Source organism: Schistocerca gregaria, chromosome 2 (assembly GCF_023897955.1).
Source record: "Schistocerca gregaria isolate iqSchGreg1 chromosome 2, iqSchGreg1.2, whole genome shotgun sequence".
Classification (NCBI taxonomy): Eukaryota; Metazoa; Arthropoda; class Insecta; order Orthoptera; family Acrididae; genus Schistocerca; species Schistocerca gregaria.
Genome location: NC_064921.1, coordinates 864,484,394 through 864,510,914, shown reverse-complemented (window position 1 = coordinate 864,510,914; position 26,521 = coordinate 864,484,394). Strand labels below are relative to the sequence as shown.

At 41.5% G+C, this 26,521-nt stretch overlaps 1 protein-coding gene across 1 annotated transcript in view; it reads right to left on the bottom strand.

Annotated features, from left to right (window-relative positions):
• LOC126336027 (uncharacterized) overlaps positions 1-26,521 on the bottom strand; it is a 42,986-nt gene that overhangs the window by 15,371 nt on the left and 1,094 nt on the right. The gene's annotated exons all lie outside the window — the stretch shown is intronic.

Below are 26,521 nucleotides of genomic sequence, written 5' to 3'. Positions count from 1 at the left end.
TAATCCTGACCCAGATTTGTATATACGTTTAATCATTTATTTATCTCAAGGAATCTGCTTACGGGGGTGTTGGAATACGATAATGTAAGCCTGTCATGCCCCGTAAATATTTACAGCATCTCGAGAGGTGAGGGCCAACTAAACTCGCAGAAAAATATCTTATGAGAAACGGGGGACTTAATAGGGGACATTTGACTTCCACGACACATCTTATAGTTCCGTTGCGTTCTACGTAGATTATGTCCAGCTGCCGTGCTTAATTGTCCAGACAACATCAAAGAAGTCACAGTCACAACCTTGTGATAAAATTACGTGGCCTGCAGACATGGAGCACCTCGTGCAATCGCAACGTCGCATAAACACTATTATGTTGTCGGAGGAAAAAGTTGTCGATACCAATGCGAAGTACAAAGAAATATGGCTGATCCGTATGCAGAGCTACACCACCATCTGCGGGTGCAAATTTGTGCAAAATGGAACAAAATCTTGCGTATTTCTTACCACCATGAGGGACGACACAATCTGTAAATATGCACGAACATACCGTTACGATCGCTGTACGATTCTAGAGGATATAACGGAATTTTCTAGTGATACTGTTTATCCTTCGTTTCCGTCGTGGAAAATTTAGATAGGATCATCATCGATTGCAGTGGGTAGAAATAGCTTCGTGTGAGTGTGGCTGAAGGGCGACGCCAACCAAATCATCGTAGGCTAACCTCTGAGATCAGAAGAAACAACCAATTTGCGAGGGCGATCCAAATGAAATCCTTAAGAGAGCCATAAAATTCCTAAACGTTGTACCATTGGTCTGGAAGCTGTCAGAAGTTATCCTTGCATCTCGACAAATGATGAGCAGTTAGTAGCCTGTTTCTGTATCATAGAAAAGAAAACTGTGCCATTATAAAGGTGGCCAACACCTTATCGACGTGCACCGCTTGCAACAGCAATCTGAGATACCTCGTTGAGTGGTGAAGCTGTTAAACACGTGGAAATATATCGCAGGATGGAAGTACAGTACGGTTATTCATGTTTGCCCTTGCAGCAAGTGTACGAGTGGTGTAGAAAGTGTAAAAGAGGAAAATTTTTTGTGGCCAGTTCAGGGACACAGCACAGTAACGAACGAATACATTACCGCTGTTGTGAAGGAAAACTGTAAACTAATTTAAACTAATTAGTCGCTGTTTTGGATATTAGTGCTGGTTAGCACATCATTTGTCTACGAAGTGCTGCAAACAATACAGCGTGCGCAACGGTGGCGCCACGTCAGTTGACTGTTGAACTGAAAGATCGTTGCATCGGTACCTGTGAGGAACTTTTGCGTCGTTTCCAGGTTGAAAGTAATGGGCTCGTGGACAGAATTGTTACGTGAAACCTGGGCACACTATCACCAAACTGAAAATACCGAGCACGGATTGGTGTCGTACCTTTTGGCCAAATAAAAAGAATGCGCACTTAACCATTCCTGCTCATCAATTTCAGCGACTGAGTACAACTGAGTGTTGTACGCAGCTGATGGTACTGTCTGAAGATGACCTAAGACTAGGCCGAAGCCGGCCATTTTAATAAAATAACATCGCGATCCAGCATATTTTTTCATTGATTTTATATTGCTCATAAGATCGCTGTTTCCCAAAAATGTTACCAAAAATTTTGAATTCTGAAAGTAATTTCTGGAGTATTCGAAAGGAGTGTATCATGCCGCTTTATTTACATTAATGAACTAATCGACAACGTCTGAATCTGCCTGGGACTGTTTTCGATAGTGTAGTTGTGTGTAAGAAGGTAACAATAAGAGAAGAGCTGCAGAGGATAGATAAGTGGGCAGGGGCTGAACGTAGATAAATGTAAGACACAGCGCGCACATAATAAAAGAAATCCACTACTGTACAATTACAATATTGGCGACAAATGAATGGAAACAGTATCTACCGTAAAATACGTAGGGGTAACCATTCGGAGCGACCTAAAGTGGATAACCATATAAAAACAAACAGTACGAAAAGCGGATGCCAGTCTGAGATTAATTGGTAGAATGTTAAGGAAACGTCATTCATCCACAAAAGAAGTGCCTTGGAAAAGACATTTGAGACCGATTATCAGTCTGGGGCAATTACCATTTAGCATTAATATGACAGAGAAGATCTAATGGGGAGCCAGGCATGAGGGAAACCGACCGTTTAAAACACATACCGGTAGTTTAGTTCTGAATAACCGGTATTTGTTTCGTTTCGGCTATAACGTGTATTTTTATTTTTTGTTTATAGTCGAGTAAAAATCCGAAATATCAATTAGCCATATCAGCAGTGCTAAAATTTTTTATTTTTAAATAAACCTTTCTTAAAAGGGGAGTAATTTTTATTCGTGAAATTTATATTGGTTTGAAATATTGCGTTAGTATAGAAAATGAGAACAGTAACCAGTGCTATTTCGGTAATAATGCCGACAGAAGCGAGCCAGAAATACAGAGCGTAAGAATTGGTACAGCATTGCTGAGACAATAATGTCCGTGTTGTCGTGTGTTCTGGCTTAACGTACGCACGTACATGCAGTGTGCAAGACTTGCCACAACCTGATCTATTCGGTAGCTTCTCGCTGTCGGCGACGGGCATCCGTCATATTGCAGAATGGCACCAACACTAGTCTGTAAATACTTTTACCAAGTTACGTAGCAATGGAGTACAAAGCTTCATTTGCTTTTAAAGATGCAAAATTTGTCTGACATTTCTATGAAATAATAAAATATGAAGGAAGTTATGGTAACAATAATAAATTAAAAACCCTTTTACACCCTTTTTAATGCGAGCACATCATTCTACGTCTTCCACCCTTATTATTACCTCTTGGTTCTTGTACATATCGTATATTGTCTGTCGTTCCCTATTTTCCTGGCAATCTCGCACCATTTTATACTTTCGAATGCATTTCCCAAATCGACATATCCTCCGAATGTCCCTTGATTTTTCTAAAGTCTTGCTTCCACTATGAAGTGCAACGTCAGAACCACCTCTCTGGAGGCTTTGCTTTTCTAAGGTCAAACTAACCGTCATCTAACAGATTTTCAGTTTTCTTTTCTATTCTTCTGTACACTACTCTTTCTAACAATTTGGATGTACGAACTGTTACGCTGATTGTAGTCCTCGCACTTCACTGTCGCTGCCATCTTCGGGAAAATGTGGATGATATTATTCCGATAGGCTGACGGTATGTGTCTGGACTCAGATTCTACAAACCAAGCTGATTAGTCGTATGGTTGCCACCATCCGTCATTGATTTTGAATATCTGTAGCAATGTTATCTAAACATTGCACCATATTAGACTGCAAGTATACCATATCTCTGCTAAACTCTCACGCTAATATTTCATCCCCTTCGTCTTCCATATTAACTACCAATTCTTCTTCTATCACGTCATCAGACAGTTATTTCCCCTTTCAGAGCACTTCATTGCACACCTTCCACGTATGCACTCTCTCCTATTCCGTTTAACAGTAGGTTTACTCTTGCGTTCAGATGTTCACACCTTTACTTTTAATTTCACCAATGTTGTTTTGGGTTTTCTGTATATTCAATCAAGTCCTTACGATGACCATTTCTTTTTCGATTTTTTCTCGTTTTTCCGTAGTCATTTAGCCTTGGCTTTGCTGCACTTCCTGTTTATTTCATTAACATGCAACTTACACTGTCGTATTCCCAACTTTACAGGAACATCTTTTTAGTCCCTTCTCTCGTCGATCAATCGAGACGCTGAGCACAGTGAAGATGTAACGCCCGACTTCCATGGTTTTGAGATTTTAGCATGTATGCGTGCTCCTGACATCTGTCAACCTTATAGTGAAACAGCTTTATCCATGCTGTAGGCCCACATTGTATACATGAACAATCAAGACAAACTGTCTTACCGATTTCTCTGGTACTGGTTTTCACATGGTCCCAAAGCGCAATACATAATTTTGTTTCTCTGTTGTGTCCAATAGTTATCTGGGATTGCCAACATAATTTAGTGTCTACATCAATTATTTAGTGGTAGTAGTAGCAGTAGTAGTAGTACTTCGTAATCGGAGGTATATCGGTAGTTTTAGTTGAACCTCAGACCACAGAACGTGCTTAATGAAAATGATGGTATCGAGGACCATGAATCATCGTAGTAAGACACAACTGTATGCGTGGTGCAATTAGTATGTGATCCTTATATTCTGATTCTAGTTTCACATTAATGACAAACTTTACAACTGAAAAAAGACACTATTGTCACTAGGAGATATATGGAAATTTTGTGAATTAACATTAAACATAAATGTAGGCACTGAGAAGCAGAAGGGCCTAAAGCACACCATCGTCGGGCCCATATAGAAAGGAATGTCAGAGAAATCGGTTAGACAGATTTTAGTGAATGTTCACGTGTACAGTGTGGGTCTATAGCACAGGCAAACCTAACTCACCACAGGATCAAAATATGTCAAGAGTATGTGTACAAGCCACAATCTCAAAATCAACGATGGTGTGCATTAGGCCCTTATGTGTCTTAGCGCTTCATACAATCCTAAATATTGTTATTTTATATCAAAGTGGGTATATTATTTTTTCATATGAAATGTAGGAAATTGTGGCTTGGTTTTCACAAACATCTATTTTTCTCAAAAGTCTGTGTACTTGTTTTGGGCTCTTATGGTTCTCAGTGCCTCAACTGAATTATTTCTTCTGTTACCCAAGGATGACACCACTTATTAGAGATATCTGTTTCTCGTCGACTGAATCTACAGCAAACTTGGTTCAGTGCTTCAGCATCCCACTTCACTCCACCTCGATTCTATTTGACGATTATCTTAAATTTAGGTTTGTTGTTCAGCGTTATTAAACAGTAATCTGTAGCTGTAGCTGCTCGTGAGTTCTACTTTTAATCCATTTTCCGAATTCGGAACATATATTAGCTCAGTCACTAGTATTACATTTATGGCAAATCATTATCATCATACAGTCATATCTTCATCATCATCTTTTTCTTCATCATCTCCTTTTTCTTTTCTTCATCTTCATCAGCACCACCACCATCCCTTTGACATCTAAGACCAGATAAAGGTCTCCTCATGTGTTATGGTTCTCAACTATACGCATTCCTGTTGCCCTTTCATCTTTTTAGATAGTATTTACGTACATTATACCTTCTTAGTGTTCTCTTATGCAAAGGACTCCAGTAAAGAACTTGTATACTAAATGTCCAGCCAAGATCATTCCGTTTTCATTACTGTCGTAAACACGCTATCCATCACGAGTATCTGGACACCCATATGTAACACAAAATTCACCGCTAGCTGTCACGAGAGGCGGACCAGTCACTACAAAAGGAGGCGGTGGTATTGTGTTGTTAATAGATAAGCAGCAACAGCAAAATGGGTGGGTCAGAAGAGCTTCGTGACTTCGAAGATGCACAATAAGGGGATGTCACTAGAGTAAAAAATCAACCAGAAACATTTCACCCCAGCTATAGCTGACGAACGCAACTGTCGGTGACGTGATTGTCAAGTGGAAGCGTCAAGGAAAAAAAAAAAACCCTTAGCTAAACCTAGACCAGGCCGACCCCATGTATTGACAGACAGGGACTGCCCAGCATTGCGAAGGGCGGTTGTTAAAAGCCGCATGAAATCAGTAGAAGGAATCACTCATGAATTCCCAAGTCTGGCCAGCACACTGACTGTGCTTATGGTTTTAAAAGAATGGCCTAAAGTGGTCATCAACTCCTCATAAGGCACACATTTCTGTAGTCGATGATAAGTGACACTTGAGGTGGTGTACAGAGCAACCCCACTAGATAACGGATGACTGGAAACGAGTGATTTGGAGTCATGAATCACGATATACCATGTGGCAACCCGATGGAACGGTTTGGGTTTGGCGAATACCTGGAGAACATTATCTGGCATCATGTGTAGAGCGAACAGTGAAGTATGGAGGAAGTGGTGTTACGGCATCGAGTGTGGGGGCTGTTATTCATGGTTAGGGCGTGATACGCTTGTTGCTCTGAAAAAAACGCAAAATGTGGAAGGATATCATCATGTTTTATGTACAAAAGAGGAAACGTTCGGAGACGATGACAGTATCAGAATGACAATGCACTCTGTTACAAAGCAGCATCTGTGTGGCAATGGTTTATGGACACTAACATTCCAGAAATGGTAGACCTGGCCGGAGTTCCGACCTGAACGGAACGGAATAACTTTGAATGAACTGGAACGTCAAATTCGCTCTAGACTCCGGCTTTCCAACATCACTAGCTTAACTGGTTTCGGTTATTGAGGATTTTATAAGTAATAACAGTTCACACAAAGGAACAAATATCGCACTTCTCTTCCGTTTCCTTTACTTCCTGTTCGTTGCCCTCAGAAAAATACAAGAACGTGTTTGAAATTCCAATATCCTTTTGAAATCTATTTACTTCTAATAAACTCGCTCTCTCTTATCGCATCTTTTCCATCCAACCTCTGATGTCATGTAATCAGAATAAGTATCAATGTCCATGTTGTAGCTGTCACTGCCAAATGTACATGTTGGTGTGTAGTAGAGAAATGTTGGACGTGGATGGAAACTGTCACGGTGCTCCATATTAAAACTCGGTCATGATCTTCAAGTGTTTCATTATTCCCAATTACAGTGCCGCGTTCCTCTCCGTCTGTGTCGCAGGGTCCCGTGTGGCCGAGGACGCCACTTCGCTATCTGGAAAACAGCTTGGTGCGGAAGGGCTACCTCAGCGACCCTTGCAAAGTACTGCGGTGTCCCAGCCATGTACAGCCGCGGAGTTTTGATGTCATTAGGATGCGCCGGTAGATGACTCTGCGGCCTTTGTCTCGATTGCCTCAGCACTACTCGTTGGGAGCCACAGAGCGGCCTGCTGCATGCTTCTTCGCCGTCGTGGTTAAGATCGTGGGCGACAACAGGCGCCTGCAATTCGACAGCCAAATCTGCGGCTCTCGCCTCTGGATGTCTCCGGCGTGTGTTGGGAGCCAACAAGACAGTCCGTGGTAGCGAGCTGCCGAGTGGACCGCCGCTGGCTGGCTGCAGACCCCACGTTGGCCTCGGATGGTCGAATCAGCTACTCGCTGTGGACTGGAGTGCTGGCGCACCGTCTGCTGCTGCGTGTGACACGCCCCACCATTCAGGAGAGCTGCCACAATTGAATGCTCCTCGTTAGAAAACCGGCAACTATTTATACACAGCTGTGCACCTCTGTTTTGCTAACGCGCCGCTTCGCTTCACGTACTCATAACACCTAGATTGTGCCTGTAGCTTGAGCCATGCAAACTGCTGCGTTTACGCTTTTCAGCGGTTCGACGGCCCTGTGGCCTCCATTCTACTTCGCAACTGCTCGTCAGCGTAACTTACTGTCAACAGGCCTGCACTTTTCTGTAACTTGTGCACTCAGAAATATTGCACTGAATCTAACTTTCGTAACTTAAACGGTGGTGCCAATACAATGTGATTATACTGACTGCACCACTGCGCATATGACACCGCTTTTCTGCCCCTTTATTCTGTCTGCCAGAAATCTCAGAGATTCCTCCAGATACATTTCAACCTGTTGATCCTCTGATGTAAGCAATGGCTCCTCAAATCTATCCAATACCCAACCAGTATTTCTAGGACGAAAGAAATACATCTTCAGTCACCATAACTTTTAATTTACTATGTACAATCTCAACTGTAAGTAAACGTGAAACCCCCAACTAATTTCTGAATTATATGTACGCCTTTTAACCGTACAAACTTCTAAGCCATTATCAAATACGATAATGATGGTTACAATTAGAGTTTGTAAAGTGATGTCACCGTCAAGATCTATTGAACTGGGTGTCCCAGTGTGTAGATAAATATAAAGTCACCGATACGAATGGCAGAAAGGTAAGAAACGTATTTTCAAACTATAAAACAAGTGAGCCACAAATGGACATTAACACGGTAGTTACATATGTGAATTCCGTGAATATAATAATCTCAAGTAAGAGGAAGAGGGAAATTTATATACAGGCCAAAGTAAGTCAAGATACAACACTAGTTGCATACTACAAAAAGTACTGCAGCATTTTAAGGAAATTCATGAGAAGGCCCAGAAGTATGCACGTGCTAATAAAAATACATAATGTTGATAGTAAGATTAAAACTATATAGGATATTGACAAACGAGGGACAGGACAACCAATCAGTGTACATTATACCGTAACAGTTAAACTAAATGACAATTTTGTGACTGATAATTCACAAATTGCAAGTACTTTCAACAATGAGGTTCTAAATATAGCAACTACAAGTAGCACCGCCGACCTTCACTGAAATTAACAGAATTGTTAAAATTCTAAAAGACGAAAGATCATGTGACGCTGATGGCATTGTGAAAAGTTGTTCCAAATGGTTCAAATGGCTCTGAGCACTACGGGACTTGACTTCTGAGGTCATCAGTCCCCTAGGACTTAGAACTACTTAAACCTAACTAACCTAAGGACATCACACACATCAATGCCCAAGGCAGGATTCGACCCTGCGACCGTAGCGGTCGCGCTGTTCAAAGCTGTAGCGCCTAGAACCGCTCGGCCACTCTGGCCGGCAACGTTGGGTAAGCTAGATGGTAATTGGGGAGCGACACTATTAGTAAAGAACACCATCAATTACAAATAAAGAAAACGAAACTTAAATGTTCAAATGACTAAACTGAGGAAGCTGCATAAATAGAACACCAGAGAGATATTACAGTATTATGGCCGTATTCAGATAATCTATGAAAGAAGGAAGGGACATTGGCGTATAACGTGTTATCGACATTGATGTCGTTAGAGACGGAGCACAAGCTCGAAGTGGGTCAAGGATGCAGGATGGGAAAGGAAACCTGCCGTGTCCTTTTCAAGGGAACCGTCCCGGAATTCGCGTGGAGAGATTTAGGGAAATCACAGAAAATATAAACTGGATTGCCTGACGTGGATTTAAACCTTCGTTCTCCTGAATGTGAGTCCAGTGTACTAACAATTGCGCTCGATGAACCTCCTAAGATCATGACCAGTAGCAATATCTGGCATCAACTGTTCATTAAACTCCATCGACTGTCCGCTATTTATGGAGACATTTACTTCGCATTACTGCTATTAACGACCCAGAAACGTGTTGCCTTTGTAATGCTGCTGAAGATCTAGATTAGCTTATTGTGAGTGTTGGCTCTCTAACAATTGTACTCGCTCTCAAATGACTGCCTACTGGGGACTTGAGTCTGCTGTCGCTCGACATTAACAATATTTGGAAATTGAAGATATTATGATGTTCCATGTGATCATACCATATCCCCACTAAAATAGTATTGAGCGTCGAGCTAAATATGGGGACCAGATATTATTCGAACTGTCCATGGAAAATACTGAATACCTGGTGGAAGAAATACCCAAAAGTAATGCATGAAGTACTCTGGAAACAAACTCTTGTATGGACACCAAGGTAAGCTTACGACTTTCTTATGTTTGGCATACATCTAGCGAGAAGAAATTTAATAGTCTAGCGGAAAACAGTTGTATTCTCTGAAACCGCCAGTTTTCCGTTGGGACTGACTGTTTCAAATCTTTGGCTTATCGAAGGTTAGCCAAGCACTATATCTTAGGGAACAAATGCTAGAGCGATAATAGAGAGCACTAGACACAGACACTAGGAGACATATTAAGGAAACAAAAAAGGCGCGGTTCACGTACTGTAATAGCTTGAACAACATTACAGAGACCTAGAGGACAGATCGATCTCAGAAATATATTAATGTGTTTGGTTCTCCAGTACTGGATCCAGTATGATTAGAAGAATTCGTCACTAAAGTCGATCCTCCGTCTTATCCTGACGTCGCATAGCTTTTCCACATTAAACTGATTAGAATAATCCTCTATTAGCTCCATTCACTTGATATTTCACGGCGCCCTCTTTCATTTTCACCTTGGGATTTGGCGTGATCTTAACAACACCATCCGACCACGTTGGACTGGAAGAGGTGGACGATAAGATTTTGTTCTTTGCTTTTTGCCTAACAGGTCACCAGTACTCACACCTTGAGAATATTTCTGTAGAGGTGCTTAAAATACTGCTATTGAAAGCTAAGAAGTCAAACTGTTCAAGCTGTCGTGTCAGTAAACAGGAACCTGTCAAGTCACCAGTGAAATGAGCAAATCATGGAGCTCATATTAAGTGTTTGGATAAGTCTGCGCGAACATAAAACTTTGAAACTTTCCCTATGGGGTGACATGATCTTTTCGAATCATCCTCTATGTCGTCTGAAGTGTGCTCAAGATTTTAGAATTCTACGCTCGGCACATTCAACTGATCACTGACGTCGCTGATCCATTGGCGAAGTGACTGGTGGCTGAAAAAAATGGTTCAAATAGCTCTAAGCACTATGGGACTTATCACCTGAGGTCAACAGTCCCCTAGAACTTAGAACTACTTAAACCTAACCAACCTAAGGTCATCACACACATGCGTGTCCGAGGCAGGATTCGAACCTGCGACCGTAGCAGCAGCGCGGCTCCGCACTGAAGCGCCTATAACCTATCGGTCACAGCGGCTGGCTACTGGCGGCTGATTTACACGCAAGCATGTGACGCGCACCCATAACGAGTACTTGTAAGACGGACTTGAACCGACGGACTGTATATGACACACTGGCCCTCAGCCACAGTATGAGAAGAAAATGAATCTGTTCAGAAATGCTGAGAAACCGGTTCGAAATGACGCGGCCTGAAAATCGAGAAAATGTTTATTGCATTAAAGTCTCAGCTGGTGAAAGAAGGTTCAGCAGTCATCCCTACTTGTGTTTATTGTAGCAAATATATATTTCGATCAGTGAGCAACCATTTTCAGTGTTACAGGCAATACACTAACCAATTAAAATGGAACCGTGTACATGTTAATACCAAAGTACAATTATATAATTTTCACATATAAATGGATGGTATATATCAGCAGACAAAATTATAACAATTGATCCGTTACTTGGCATTGTCCATGTTGGACCACACACGTCAAGAGTTCAAACTGCACTCAGGCTGCCGTTTACTGCCATCTCACCGCTGGCCCCAGTGATGTCATAGATTCGTCATTGGCATTCGTCATGGCATAAGTAGCCATTTCGGCGAAATGCATTTTTATCGGGGCAACCTGAAGCGCTAAAAACGGTGATTTTAAATCAGAAAAATTCTTTAGAATCGAACGTAGTAATGTGAACTACCTCCTGTAGGTGGCTACAGATAAATATGTAATTGTTATCAAACAAGCATGCATTCAGGTGAGCCGGCCGGGGTGGCCGAGCGCTTCTAGGCGCTACAGTCTGGAACTGCGCGACCGCTACGGTCACAGGTTCGAATCCTTCCTCGGGCATGGGTGTGTGTGATGTCCTTAGGTTAGTTAGGTTTAAGTAGTTCTAAGTTCTAGGGGACTGATGACCTCAGGAGTTAAGTCCCATAGTGCTCAGAGCCATTTGAACCATTCTGGTGATTACAGTCCCCCAGTATCATGTCTGACTGCCGTTTGCCCTGCGTAGTGTGGAAAGACGACGTGGCATCGACTCATTTCGTTGGAAGTCCACTGCAGAAATACTGAGCCGTGTTACCTCCACAATCGTCCATAATTGCGAAAGTGTTGCCAGTGCAAGACTTTATGCATGAAGTGAACTCTCGCTTATCTCCCCTAAATGTTCGATGGGGTTAATGTCGGGTAACTACTTAAACCTAACTAACCTAAGGACATGAAACACATCCATGCCCGAGGCAGGATTCGAACCTGCGATCGTAGCGGTCGTGCGGTTCAAGACTGAAGTGCCTACAACCGCTCGGCCACACCGGGCTGCACAATAAACGCAAGTTACGTCAGATGCAGTACCTTCTTTCACCAACAACTGCGGTCGCTGAACATTTCCAGGTTCCACATAGAGTCAGATTAAAAAAGCATCTGCATCTTATAAACAGCCGAAATGATCACGACGAATGAACTCAGACATCATGGTGAGTTCCAAACGAACTAATGATGGCAAGCTGTTTGGTGTGGTCTAGGCGACAGCATACCTGACGTGTCGCGACAAGGGAGTGCCGCAATAAGAACAACTTATCTGCTTGACCCTGGCAGCCGCCAAGTGTCTGTAGCACAGCCAGAGCAAGCGGCGGCATGCGCTGTGCCTTGGTCATCTTTATTTCTTGCTCACTCTGTTCGTCCACGAGATACAGAGTCCTGTAGACGTAGGCGCCCAATTTGATGCTGTTCTCCTTGACATCAGGAACGCATTTATACAGTTCTGCAGTGAGCTTACCCAGTATCTGTTCAGGTTTGTGAATAGATTCAGGGCTCCCTTACAGATAGAAGTCAACACTTCGCTCTTATCGGAACAAAGACGAAAGATGCGAAGGCAATTTCAGGAATAACCCAAGTGAGTGTAGTAGGACCGTACTATTTACACGTTGTACAAAGGATATAGTAGGTAACTTCGGAATCTCTACGAGGCTGTTGACTGATGATGCAGTTGTCTGTAAGAAGGAAGGTTCGCTAGATGACTAACAAATTGCAAGAAGACCTGCAGACGATCGTTGATTGATGTAGAAACTGGCAGTTGACGCTGAAGAAAAATAAATATAACATAATGCGCACAAAAGGCGAAGTAATCTGCGTCTTTACAATTACACTTTTGGCAACAAATCACTGGGAATATTAACTACCTAGAAGTAAACATCCAGAAAGATCTAAAACAGAATGACCACATAAAAGAAATAGTGGGAAAAGCAGATGCCAGACAGACTCATTGGGTGAATCTTAAGAGAATGTAATTTATCCACGAAATGAGTGGCTTAGAAAACACCTGTTGGTCCGATTATCGAGCATTGCTCGTCAGGCTAGATTCGTAGACGTCAAGTTTTTTTGCTTAGGAGACAGTACTGACATTGTAACGCAACACATCGGGCTGCATAGGGAGGTGGGAGGGAGGGGAGTAAAGTGACCACTCAAAGAGAAATTCAAATTTCACTAAACCATGGTTATTGACAAAAGCCTACCACTTACACATTTGGATCTACATATTGTAAGCTATCACAAGAAGTGTTCTTAAGTGTAAAACAAAGTAATATACTGGAATTACATGAATTTTCTGAAGGTTTAATTGGCGACCACATTTCCGTACGTAAGTGGCTACTGTGGACAGGATCATCGCAATAGGATCCCATGTTGTTTTTTAGATTTTCGGGCACATTTTTTAGGAATCTTGATTCCCTAGCATCTGAAAGATTGCCAACCGCTTGCAGGAGACCGTTTCAATCGGACTTTTGTATTCGGCCAAATATAACACAACAGTGGCTATTTTTGTAACTTAATTAATTGAAAATCAACACAAATGGTTAGGATGTCGAATGGCAGCTTTGTAAATAAATGGCTCTGGGCACTATGGGACCTAACTTGTGAGGTCATCAGTCCCCTAGAACGTAGAACTACTTAAGCCTAATTAACCTAAGGACATCACACACATCCATGCCCGTGGCACGATTCGAACCTGCGACCGTAGCTATCACGCGGTTCAAGACTGTAGCGCCTAGAACCGCTCGGCCACATCAGCCGGCAACGAGTGCAGTTCTTAGATCGTTTACTGCTGCTACAATGGCAGGTTATAAAGATTTATGTGAGTTTGAACGTGATTTTACAGTCGACATACAAGCGAAGGGACACACAATCTCCGAGGTAGCGATCAAGCGGGGATTTTCCCGTACGGCCATTTCACGAGTGTACCGTGAATATCAGGAATCCGGTAAAACACCAAATATCCGAAATCGCTGAGGCCGGAAAAATATCCTGCATAACAACGAGTGAATAGAATCGTTCAACGTGACACAGGTGCAACACTTCTGCAAATTGCTGCAGATTTCAGTGCTGGGCGTTCAAGAAGTGTCAGTGTGTGAACCATAAAAAGAAACATCAGCGATATGGGCTTTCGGAGCCAAAGGCCCATTCGTGTACCCTTACACTATGTGATCAAAAGTATACGGACACTCCCAAAAACATTAGTTTTTCATATTAGGTGCATTGTGCTGCCACCTATTGCCAATTACCCCATGTCAGCGACCTCAGTATCATTAGACTTCGTGAGAGAGCAGAATAGGAAGCTTCACGGACTTAGAACGTGATCAGGTGACTGGGTGTAACTTGTGTCATACGTCTGTACCCGAGATTTTCCAAACTCCTAAACATCCCTAGATCCACTGTTTCCTAGGTAATAGTGAAGTTAAAACGTGAAGGGATACGTACAGCACAAAGACGTGCAGGTCGACTTCGTCTGTTGACAGACAGAGACCGCAGACAGTTGAAAGGGTCGTAATATGTAATAGGCTGACATCTGTCCAGACCATCACACAGGAATACCAAACTGCATCAGGATCCACCGCAAGTACTACGACAGTTTGGTGGGAGGTGAGAATACTTGGATTTCATGTTCGAGTGTGTGTTCATATGCCACACATCACGGCGGTAAATGCCAAACGACGACTCGCTTGGTGTAAAGAACGTAAACAGTGGTCGATTGGACAGTAGGAAAAGGTTTGTGGAGTGACGAATCACGGTACACAATGTAGCGATTCGATGGCAGGATGTGGGTATGGCGAATGCCTGGTCAACTTCATCTGCGAGGGTGTGTAGTGCCAAAAGTGAAATTCGGAGGCAGTGGTGTTATGGAGTGGCCGTGTTTTCCTTTGGGGGGGGGGGGGGGCGAGGGAGGGGGGCTTGCACCCCTTGTTGTTTTGCCTCGCACTACCACAGGCCTGCATTGATGTTTTAAGCACCTTCTTGCTTCACACGGCTGAGGAGCATTTCGGGATGGCGATTGCATCTTTCAACAGGATCGAGCACCTGTTCATAATGAACGGCCTGTGGCGGAGTGATTACACGACAATAACATCCCTGTAATGGACTGGCCTGCACAGAGTCCTGACCTGAATCCTACAGAACAGCTGTGAGATGTTTTGGAACGCCGATTTCGTTTGAGGCCTCACCGACCGACATCGATACCTCACCTCAAGGCAACACACCTTAAAGAATGGACTGCCATTCCCCAAGAAACCTTCCAGCACCTGACTGAACGTATGCCTGCGAGAGTCAAATCTGTCATCAAGTGTAAGGGTGGGACAGTAGCATATTTAATTACAGCACTACCGATGGAGGGCGATATGAACTTGTAAATAATTTTCATACATTCCATGGCAGTGTAGATTATGTAGAAAGATGAAAAGGAGGCAAAAAATTGTGCGCTTAAGGCTGAATTTGAAAACGCGAACTTCGTATTATGTAGGTTAGGGGAGGAGAAAGAGACAGGGAACTAGGAAAAGGTAGAAGGCAAAGGGCGAAGCAGGGAAACACTTGAAAAAACTCCAGAAATTCAATTAGTAAATCAGTTTGTCTTGCTATCTGAAGTGGAGGAAGGGCCTCATCCAGATGTAGTTGAAAGTAGGTTGAAGCAGAATATTAGCTTAAAGAAAAAAGACAGATCGGGGTCAAACCAGAACAGGAAAAGAAGAATTCTGCATATACGCAGCAGTCATGTTAGGGGTGTGGGCCAGCAGCTTCAGGAGAAATTAGGTGCAGGGTACCAGGTCACAAGTTTTGTGAAACCACGTGCTAGCATTAGCCAGATGACAGAAAACGGAAGTCAGCTATGCAGGGATTTTGGGAAGGAAGATCAGGTAATTATAATTGGCTATGAATCCAAGATACAGTATTAGAAGTGACCTGGATAAAATAGGAGCAGAAACTGAGCACACATATGTGGGGTTTGTGGAGGTTTTTCAGTGCCGTGATCAGCACTGGGTAAACACTGCTGTAAGGCATATTAACACTGAGCTGAACCGGATGCTCCAGGCACCGACAAAATCTCACATAAGTGATGTTCCAGTAAATGCTATTGGTAGGTGGGGATACACTACACATGGTCTGCACCTGAACAGGGTGGGGAAAAATAAGTTAGCTTCTCTATTAGCAGAAACTGTAAGGGGGTCCAAAGTCACACAACGGGTGTTCCCTGTAGTTAATGGATCCAGGCAGACAGATTTTTTTGGATTAAAGCCAAAGTCCAGACAGACAACAATCAAGGTAAATAGAATAGAGGAAACTTTATGTACAGTAAATTGGGGTAAAGATGAGGTTAGTGTCAACTTACCTGATCAAAATATCAGGGGAATAAAAAATAAAGTAGATCAGCTATTAATGTGTTTAGATGATCTCAAAAATAAGAATAAGATTGATATACTCTGTCTGATCAGCATGTACGTTTGGGCATGGATAGTGACAGTATAAGTGGGTATAATTTAGTATCTTACACTTGTAAATCTTCGATGAAGAAAGGAGTTGCCATTTTCATGAAACAAGGATATAAATGCAAAACTGTAGATGTAAGCAAATTTTGTGTTGATCAGCACTTTAAGGATTGTGCATGTGAACTTCAGCTAGATAATATAGTATTGATATTAGCAACAGTGTACAGGTGCCCATTAGGAGACTGGGAGCAATTCATAAAAAAGTTTGACACCCTTTTATGCTGTCTCTCAGACAAAAAGAAGAAGTTATTAATATGTGGTGATTTCAATGTAAACTTTCTAAATAATTCTGAGAGGAAAAGTAAACTAGAAGTGTTATTAAGAACATATAACTTAGAATCAGTGATGAATTACCCTACACGTATAGCTCAAGACAGTAGCACACTAATAGGTAACGTATTTGTACAGAGATAGAGTGTAAAACAAACACATGCTCTCCCTGAGGTAAATGGATTGTCAGACCATGATGCACAAATGTTTAACTTACAAACCCTAACAGAATGTACAGTTCGGAAACCATTAAGTAAAAGTGTATGGTCGCTCAACCCGGTATCTATAAAGCACTTCTAAGAAAGCTTAAGAAATGTTAATAGGGGAGATGTGTATAATGAGTCAAATACTAATGATAAATGCAACATATTTCTTTATAAATTTATATCCCTTTTTCAACATTGTTTCCTAAAGAAAATTACTAAATGTAACACCACACACTTTTCAAGGAAACCTTGGATTACTACAGGTATTATAGTGTCTTCAGAAAGAAAAACAAAACTTTATGAGACAGCAAGAACTAGTAACAGTCCAGAAGTAGTTTTACACTATAAAAATTATTGTAACATACTGAGAAAAGTTGTAAGGAAATCAAGAAATACGTATGTAACAGAAGAAATTAACAACTCTGGCAATAAATTCAAATCATTATGGAATGTTGATAGAAGGGAGACAGGAAAAGTAACCACTGGGGTAGGTAGTATTACTATTAAGGAGAATGGGACTATCCTAACCAACAGTACAAAAGTAGCTAATATATTTAACAACCATTTCTTAAGTGTAGGAGAAGAAATCGGTGAGAACAGTGCAAAAGAAGAAGCCAGACAGTACATGGAAGAGTCTGTTTTGAAAAAATTTAGTCAGATTAAGTTTCACCTAACAACCTCTTGTGAAATAAGTGAAATTATTAAATCTTTGAAAAATAATTGTTCTGTTGGAGTAGATGACATCTCTAATAAGATATTAAAACAATGTGGAGCAATTACAGCTGATGTTTTGAGTCACATATGTAATGCGTCATGAACTCAAGGCATTTTCCCAGACAGGTCAAAATATGACACTGTCAGGCTACTCTACAAAAATGGGGACACCGCAGATTTCAATAATTATCTGCCAGTATCCTCATTTACAGCGTTTTCAAAAATCTTCGAGAAAATAATGTACTCAAGAGCGTTTAGCCATCTCAACAGTAACGGGATACTTGGTATATAACAGTTCGGATTTCAAAAATGCTGTTCCATTGAGACAGCAATATACAATTTCAATGTCCACATAATAGTCTTTAAATAGTAAAATTTCACCAATAGGAATTTTCTGTGACTTGTTCAAAGCATTTGATCTTAGGAACCATTACAGTATGTTACAGAAATTACAGTTCTATGGTATAAATGGAATAACATAGGAGTGGTTTAAGTCGTACATACAGAACAGGAAGCAAAATGTTTCCTTATATGGCTCAAGTGATTTAAATAAGTTTGCCACTTTACCTAACTGGGGTGAAACTGCATTAGGTGTTCCACAAGATTCAATCATGGGTCCCCTTCTGTTGTTGATATATGAAAACGACCTACCTTCCTATCTGAAAGAGGAAGCTAAACCGACACTGTTTGCTGATGATACAAGCATCGTTATTAATCTGGTAAAAGAAACTCCAATTGAAGATGGTACAAATGAGGTGTCTTGATAAGTCATTAATTGGTTTTCTGCAAATGGGCTTCCTCTAAACTTTGAAAAAACATAGTACATCCAACTATCTGCTGCAAAAAGTGCAGTTCCTTCAATAAATATAAGACATCAACAGAATTCAGTAGACAGGGTAGTGCAATTGAAAAATTTTTATTTTGGATCTTCTAAAGCGACAAGGTTCGGCAACTTTTGAAATTAGAATATTGTCAATTTTAAGGATATAGAAATTAGTAAGCTAACATACTTTGCATACTTTCACTCTACGATGTCATAGGGAATAATAGTTTGGGATAACTCAACATTTAGACAAAACGTATTCACTGCTCAATGAAAGTGGTTAGAATAATGTGTGGGGTTCATAGTCGCACATCTTGTAGGCATCTTTTTAAAAGATTGTGAATTCTTAAAACAACCTCACAGTACATTCACTCATTAATGAAATTTGTGCTCAACAACATGGACCAGTTTAAAACAAAAGTGAATTTCATGATTATAATACCAGAAAAAAGAAAGACTTACACTATCCTTTACTCAATCTATCTTTGGCACAGAATGGCGTAAAACATGCTGCTATAAAATTTTTTGACAAATTACCAGATGAAATAAAATCTCTGACAGACAGTAGTAATATCTTCAAAAATAAATTGAAATCATATCTTGTTGACAACTCCTTGTATACCAAAGATGAATTCTTGAATAGGAATAAATAAATCTATAAATATAGTGCTATTTAACGGAATGGGGTAAATAATAGAAAGATTATTAATTAGCTCTGCATTGAAATATATATATAAAGAAATCTTGTTTCACATGTGCATTTCTTGTGCACTTGACAGGTTCCACATCATAACGGCTACAGTACCGTGCAAATGATCAATGGAACACGCAACTAACTAACTAAGTGTCCGGATACTTTGGATCTCATAGGCCTGACTGCACAACACACCTTTACGCCTCGCCTGGGCCCGTTAACACCGATATTGGACTGTTGATGACTGGAAACTTGTTGTCTGTGTGGAGAGTCTCTTTCAAAATTAGTCGAGTCCATGTCACGTCGTGTTGTGGCACATCTGCATGCCTGCCGGGGTCCTACACGATATTACACTGGTGTACCAGTTTCTTTGACTGTTCAGTGTATACCGGAGCAGCTAGTCGTTGCTACTTGCGCACGTTTGTATGTTGTCAGCATTGGAAGAAAAACAATAAAATCTTTCCCCTCTCATTTCTTTTAACTCTGCAGTGACCTCGGTACATAACACTTTGCTCCTGACGTAAGTGACAGACTTTACTTAGCTCACGGCCAAATTACGCACTTCTTAAAATTTTACTATTTCTGTATCTTGTTTGTTTGTTACTGAGCGAAAAACATACAGTTTTAAGAAGGTCTTAACGTTAGTTGACGTTTCTGGATGGTGGTATTAGTTTCCACAAGCATATTGCCATAAATACGGCCGAAAACAGCGGACTGCACGAATACTTGATTCGGGCCGCTTTCGACGACCGCGTTCTAGACCGTTACTAGGCTGGATTCATAGAAGAGACAGACAAGTTCTAAAGAGGAACTGCGCGTTTGTTACGGGATCATTTAGTCGACCCCAGAATGTTACGTAGTTGCTTACCAAACTTCAGTGGCAGACGGTACAAGAGAGGAGTTGTTCATTATTGAGAGGCTCACTATTAAAATTCGGGAGAGGACGTTCACATGGTCAGAAAGTCACACAAAAGCGTTTAAGGGGATATGCTCGAGAAAATAACCAAAATTTCTTGCTCTGTAGAAAAGAATATTTCATGCTGATTTCAAAAATGTGTAGTTTATGGGCATTATCATTTTCCGTTCGTTCTAAAATTGAGATTAAACGTAATGTTGCACAGGGCTGCGCCCATCTGTCAGTTTAAAGTGCGTCAGAATACGTAATGCATTATTTTGTTCTTCCGATTTTTCGGTCATTAGTTACGGATCGTCAACACAGTTGTATGCTAGAAGGTATTGACTCCCAGAACCAAAGCACAGCCATGTCTAGAAGACTGAGAATATATGATTTCGGAAATTCACAAGCGTGTGGTTTTGTAGTTATTGTGTATTGTTTTCTTTCTATGTGTGTATTTCCTGTGCTACAAACGCCGAGAGTAAAGAAATTTAGTCCCAGACGAAAGCTTTGCGGCACCCAGTTTCAAACACAACCGAATAATACACATCAGTTGCTTCAAAAGTCGCCTGTGGAAAGTGCGTCTACAGGCAGGGCTTCTAGAGGTAAACTTTCACTTTCTGAACGTAATGAGAACATGCCTAGTAGTATTGTGAGCAGAAATAACGACGGAAATGTTATTCTGAATCTAAATATGGTGTCAATACTTCTGAAGAGTGGTGTGAAATGTAAGTACTGCGATTGTGAAGATAGTATTGACGATTCTGAGTACATTTCAGCAAGGAAGGGTCTTTAAAGTCGGTTAGTGAGTGCCTGTAACTCGTGTGAAGATGCACAGTGATACTATGACACCGCCAGTAACTGATAGTCGACATTACATTGTAAATGTTCAGCTTGCTTATGCAATGCGATGTATTGGAAGGGGAAGGAGAGCTGCCCAGACTTTTTGTGCAGTGACGGATTTACCTCTGCCTCCACTGAGGTTTGACAGATACTATAAATTAATACATAATACTTATTGTGGTGTAAGTGAACATTCAATGAAAAGAGCAGCACAAGAAATAGGAATCTTGTCTGAGAATACAGACATTGTGGCAGCATTAGATGGATCTTGGCAGAAGAGAGGTCATACTTCTCCGAATGCGGCTGTAACTGCCACTTTTATTGAAACTGGTAAGATACCATATTATGAATGTCTAACAAACCACTGTCAGGGTTGTTCAAGTAAATTTATTGGAACCTATATTTGGGTAAAAACATTTAACGGCCAAGTGGAAACATGGAAACGAAAGGAGTTCTAAACATTTTTAGAAGATCAGAGGTCAGTTGTAGTTTGAGGTACGTAGGCTACCTTGGAGATGGAGGTTGTAAAGGACACATTACTGTTGTTAATGACAGACCAAATGGGGACACTCTGATAGAAAAGCTTGAATGTGTTGGGCATGTACAAAAACAATGGGAGCTCGGCTAGGAAAATTATGTAAAGACTTCAGTGGAAGAAAACTGTCAGACGGAAAACACATAGGTGGTCCAGGTCGTCTTACAAAAGTGAAACTGATTCTTTGACTCAATATTATATACTAGCAATAAGGAGAAATGTAGGAGATTTGGAGAACATGAGACGAGTTGTCTGGGCAACATGGTTTCACAGAGTGTCAACAGATGAAACCCCACAGCATGCTATGTGTCCAAAAGGGGAAGATTCGTGGTGTAATTACTGGCAGAGCAATGCTACCCACAAGCAGTCGTTACCACTTGCTGTAATGTAGGCAGTTAGTTAAGTCTAATATAGGGATCTGGCAAATAAAAATCTACTTACGAAATGTATGCATGATCTCTCTCAGAATGCAAATGAAAGCTTCAACAGCCATATATGGGAGAGAATATCCAAAACTGTATTAGTTGGGCTGACAGTGCTGAAGATTGGTGTCGTGGATGCAATAACAACATTCAATAATTTTTCAATTTCAAGGATCAATGTTACGAAGACATTAAACATCCAGCTATAATTGCTATTGATAAGCGGCCGGTAATCGAAGTAGAGACAGGTGCAGAAGCTGCTACCAAGGAATCAAGGATAAAGAAAAGAATGAAGAGAAAGAGTATGGAGGATAAGGAAACAGGAGGACAACTGGAGTATACAGATGGAATGTTCTAAACGAGCATAGTGGTAAGTTAATAAATCTGTAAATCTTCTTTTGCGATTTACCGAAAACTTGAATTTTCAGCATTCAGGTACACTTTTCTCCTAAATGACCTAAGTTAAACTCACAAAAATTGGTACAGATATTTAGAATGACCCCACCACCTCCCTTGCCTACTATTTCCTGAAAATTTTTTAACATGATGATGATGTCGGTGATATTTGAGGTATATTTTTAAGTATCTTTGTTGTAGTAAAATGAATGAGTTGTCTTTTTCACAGGTCAGCATTACGGAAGGAAACTGGAGGCATAAAACATTTATGTGAATGTTGTCTGTACTCCGACTCTTTTTCCAGTCAGTCAGTGGTTCCAAAGAAAATGGTACCACAGTGAAATGTGGTCTGTGTTTTATACTATTATAAATATTGTTGTCAGTACCAAAGTATAATAAATATCTCAATGATTTTTTGGGAAATGCTTTGACTAAAGACCTAATTGTACTTCAGAGTTTTCAGCTATCTCTCATTTATAGATCAGCTGCATTATGAGAGTGAAGATAATGCTAAAAATGCAGCCAGTTCAGGGGCGTGTCCCCTTAATGCAAGTTATTCTGCAGTCGTACATCAGTGTGTGAAGCCCTCATAAAGCTTGTCTAACTGAGAAAATCGAAGAAAGTCAAAGCTCTATCGTAAATGGGGCATTGTAGGTCACACGGAGATAGGACCTATTTTGTGAAACTGAATCGTGATTGTTGTCGCCAAGGAGACATTGTTGTTTTGAAACTTCACTGAATATGTCTAGAGAATCAGTTTTCGAGAATTCTTAGGAAGTAACTCTACTGTCTTCTGCATATGTATCGCTCAAGGATCAAGAGAAGAAAGAGGGAAAACAGAGTACATTTGGAGGTTTACAGTAATTTTTCCCACGCTCTATCGGCGGGCGAAAATATGTTTAAGGTGATCTCCACCATGTAGTATACCTTTGCTTGCAGAGTATCGCTGTCACTGAATCTCTCTTTGTGGAAACTAATATTGTAATAGATCCGCTACTGATTGGCATAGTTCAGTGGAACGGCTTAATCACTACAATATTAAAGGTTGATGCCGCAATGATGATCCTTTGTCAACTATGAAGCTGTGACACGAAATGTTAATTCTATAATAACGTATTCGAAATATAGTTGACGGATTTCATAAGTTAACTCCTGAACATAGCTTCACGTTGTTTTTACGAATACAAAATATTTTAGTTTCCTGACCCAATGGAAATGATGCAAAAAATCAAAAGCTCAATTAACAAATGCGGATGTTCTAAGGTCCTTGCAAATTAAGTTATATTTATGATAACTACAAAATATTTGCACTCATTCGTTCACGGATTATCAGAATCTTAAAAATACTTCCTCTGGATTACGAATTCTGTAACGAGCAGTGGGTTCGCCTCAAATTCTTTGGTACTTACAGTATTGAAAAATCTTGTCAGCAGGCACGAAATTTTTGACAGCCAGGATTGTTTCCTATCCTGTAACATAGCCCAGCCCGCTGTCTGGTCTTCCTTTGTAAAAACCACTTTTTTATCTGCGCGAGAATCAAACCATAACAAAAATTAAACTCTTCGTCTTTACTGTCATGGACTAGCTCATATGCTTAAGTACATAAAACAGTAGACACTCGATAATTTGCTTTCGCAAATCCTAAAGATAAGCAAGCGATCTGTACAAAATTCAACGTAATGTATTGACTTTTTTAATGAAAATATGCGTCACTGTGTTATTACACCAGTCTTATCATAGCATCGGTTTGTGCGTTTGAGAACAATTCCAGTGTTTCACATCAATTTATGTTACATGTGTTCTGTCCATAACGATCCCTTAAATTTAGGTAATTTTCTCTTTCAGAGTTGTACTGCGATTCTACTTAATCTCAGGCTTAATATAGTGGGAAAGCCTACTAACTATGTGAGTATAAGAACAATTTGTTTAATGAGGGCTGAATGAAATGCTGTGTTACACCCTATTACTACAGGACAGCATTCTGAATGCTTCATAGCAGCACACTGAAATGTTGATAACTTATTTGATCGAAACATAGACTACTACAATGCCAGTTTACGACTACAGTACAACATACGTTTGCCGTCTTCACACTGCACATAATATCTGCTCAGTAAATATCCTTCTTCGCACTGTACACAGTATCTGCTCAATAAACATCCTTCACATCTTCCTGTACCTCATTACACTCCTGGAAATGGAAAAAAGAACACATTGACACCGGTTTGTCAGACCCACCATACTTGCTCCGGACACTGCGAGAGGGCTGTACAAGCAATGATCACACGCACGGTACAGCGGACACACCAGGAACCGCGGTGTTGGCCGTCGAATGGCGCTAGCTGCGCAGCATTTGTGCACCGCCGCCGTCAGTGTCAGCAAGTTTGCCGTGGCATACGGAGCTCCATCGCAGTCTTTAACACTGGTAGCATGCCGCGACATCGTGGACGTGAACCGTATGTGCAGATGACGGACTTTGAGCGAGGGCGTATAGTGGGCATGCGGGAGGCCGGGTGGACGTACCGCCGAATTGCTCATCACGTGGAGCGTGAGGTCTCCACAGAACATCGATGTTGTCGCCAGTGGTCGGCGGAAGGTGCATGTGCCCGTCGACCTGGGACCGGACCGCAGTGACGCACGGATGCACGCCAAGACCGTAGGATCCTACGCAGTGCCGTAGGGGACCGCACCGCCACTTCCCAGCAAATTAGGGACACTGTTGCTCCTGGGGTATCGGCGAGGACCATTCGCAACCGTATCCATATAGCTGGGCCACGGTCCCGCACACCGTTAGGCCGTCTTCCGCTCACGCCCCAACATCGTGCAGCCCGCCTCCAGTGGTGTCGCGATAGGCGTGAATGGAGGGACGAATGGAGACGTGTCGTCTTCAGCGATGAGAGTCGCTTCTGCCTTCGTGCCAATGATGGTCGTATGCGTGTTTGGCGCCGTGCAGGTGAGCGCCACAATCAGGACTGCATACGACCGAGGCACACAGGGCCAACATCCGGCATCATGGTGTGGGGAGCGATCTCCTACACTGGCCGTACACCTCTGGTGATCGTCGAGGGGACACTGAATAGTGCACGGTACATCCAAACCGTCATCGAACCCATCGTTCTACCTTTCCTAGACCTTCAAGGGAACTTGCTGTTCCAACAGGACAATGCACGTCCGCATGTATCCCGTGCCACCCAACGTGCTCTAGAAGGTGTAAGTCAACTACCCTGGCCAGCAAGATCTCCGGATCTGTCCCCCATTGAGCATGTTTGGGACTGGGTGAAGCTTCGTCTCACGTGGTCTGCACGTCCAGCACGAACGCTGGTCCAACTGGGGCGCCAGGTGGAAATGGCATGGCAAGCCGTTCCACAGGACTACATCCAGCATCTCTACGATCGTCTCCATGGGAGAATAGCAACCTGCATTGCTGCGAAAGGTGGATATACACTGTACTAGTGCCGACATTGTGCATGCTCTGTTGCCTGTGTCAATGTGCCTGTGGTTCTGTCAGTGTGATCATGTGATGTATCTGACCCCAGGAATGTGTCAATAAAGTTTCCCCTTCCTGGGACAATGAATTCACGGTGTTCTTATTTCAATTTCCAGGAGTGTATATCTCGTGATCTTCACAAAGGTAATGAAAAGCTAAAACGAGCAACATTTAACAATATTTTTGGACTCCTCTTACTGCTACCGTTAAAAAATAAGCTACATTTGAAAATAAGTTGCACAGACTTTCATCAACAGCATACTGATATGGATCGAACGTAGTTTACCAGATCACTATGATTAATCAGTTAACCGCGATGTTATATCTTGGTGGTATTTTCTACTTACTGTTCCAGCATAGATTATAGTGCTTAGCTGATAAGTTGTTAAGCCTTTTGGTAAATATAAAGAACCACAGTGGACGCTAAAAGCAACGCATATATCTTTCAGGTGCAATAAATCGTGAACGCAATCAGCCAGCCTGCCACAGGTTCCCTAATCCAGAGATATTGCTTGCGACTAACGAATGCTGAACAGCTGAATAACTGATAATGTGTCCACCTAATAACTAATGTGTACGTGGAACACTACGCAGTGAAACGATAGAGATACAACTAGCGTTGTATATTTCACGTATTAACACTGAATGTCTGCGTGCACCTAAGTTAAACATCAGTTCTCTTTCATTTACATGTAAAATAAAACACATAGGACTACATTTTTCTGTGCTCTGTGAGCAAATGTTTGTTCTCTCTTCGTTTCTGTGTTATATTTCTATCTTTTCCCCTACCCCATTGAAAACCATTAGGTTCATGTGAACAGACTAAACTTTCTGCTTCAGAGCAACAGTCAGCTATACACTGTCATTTATAATTCAGTTCCTTTACATAAAAA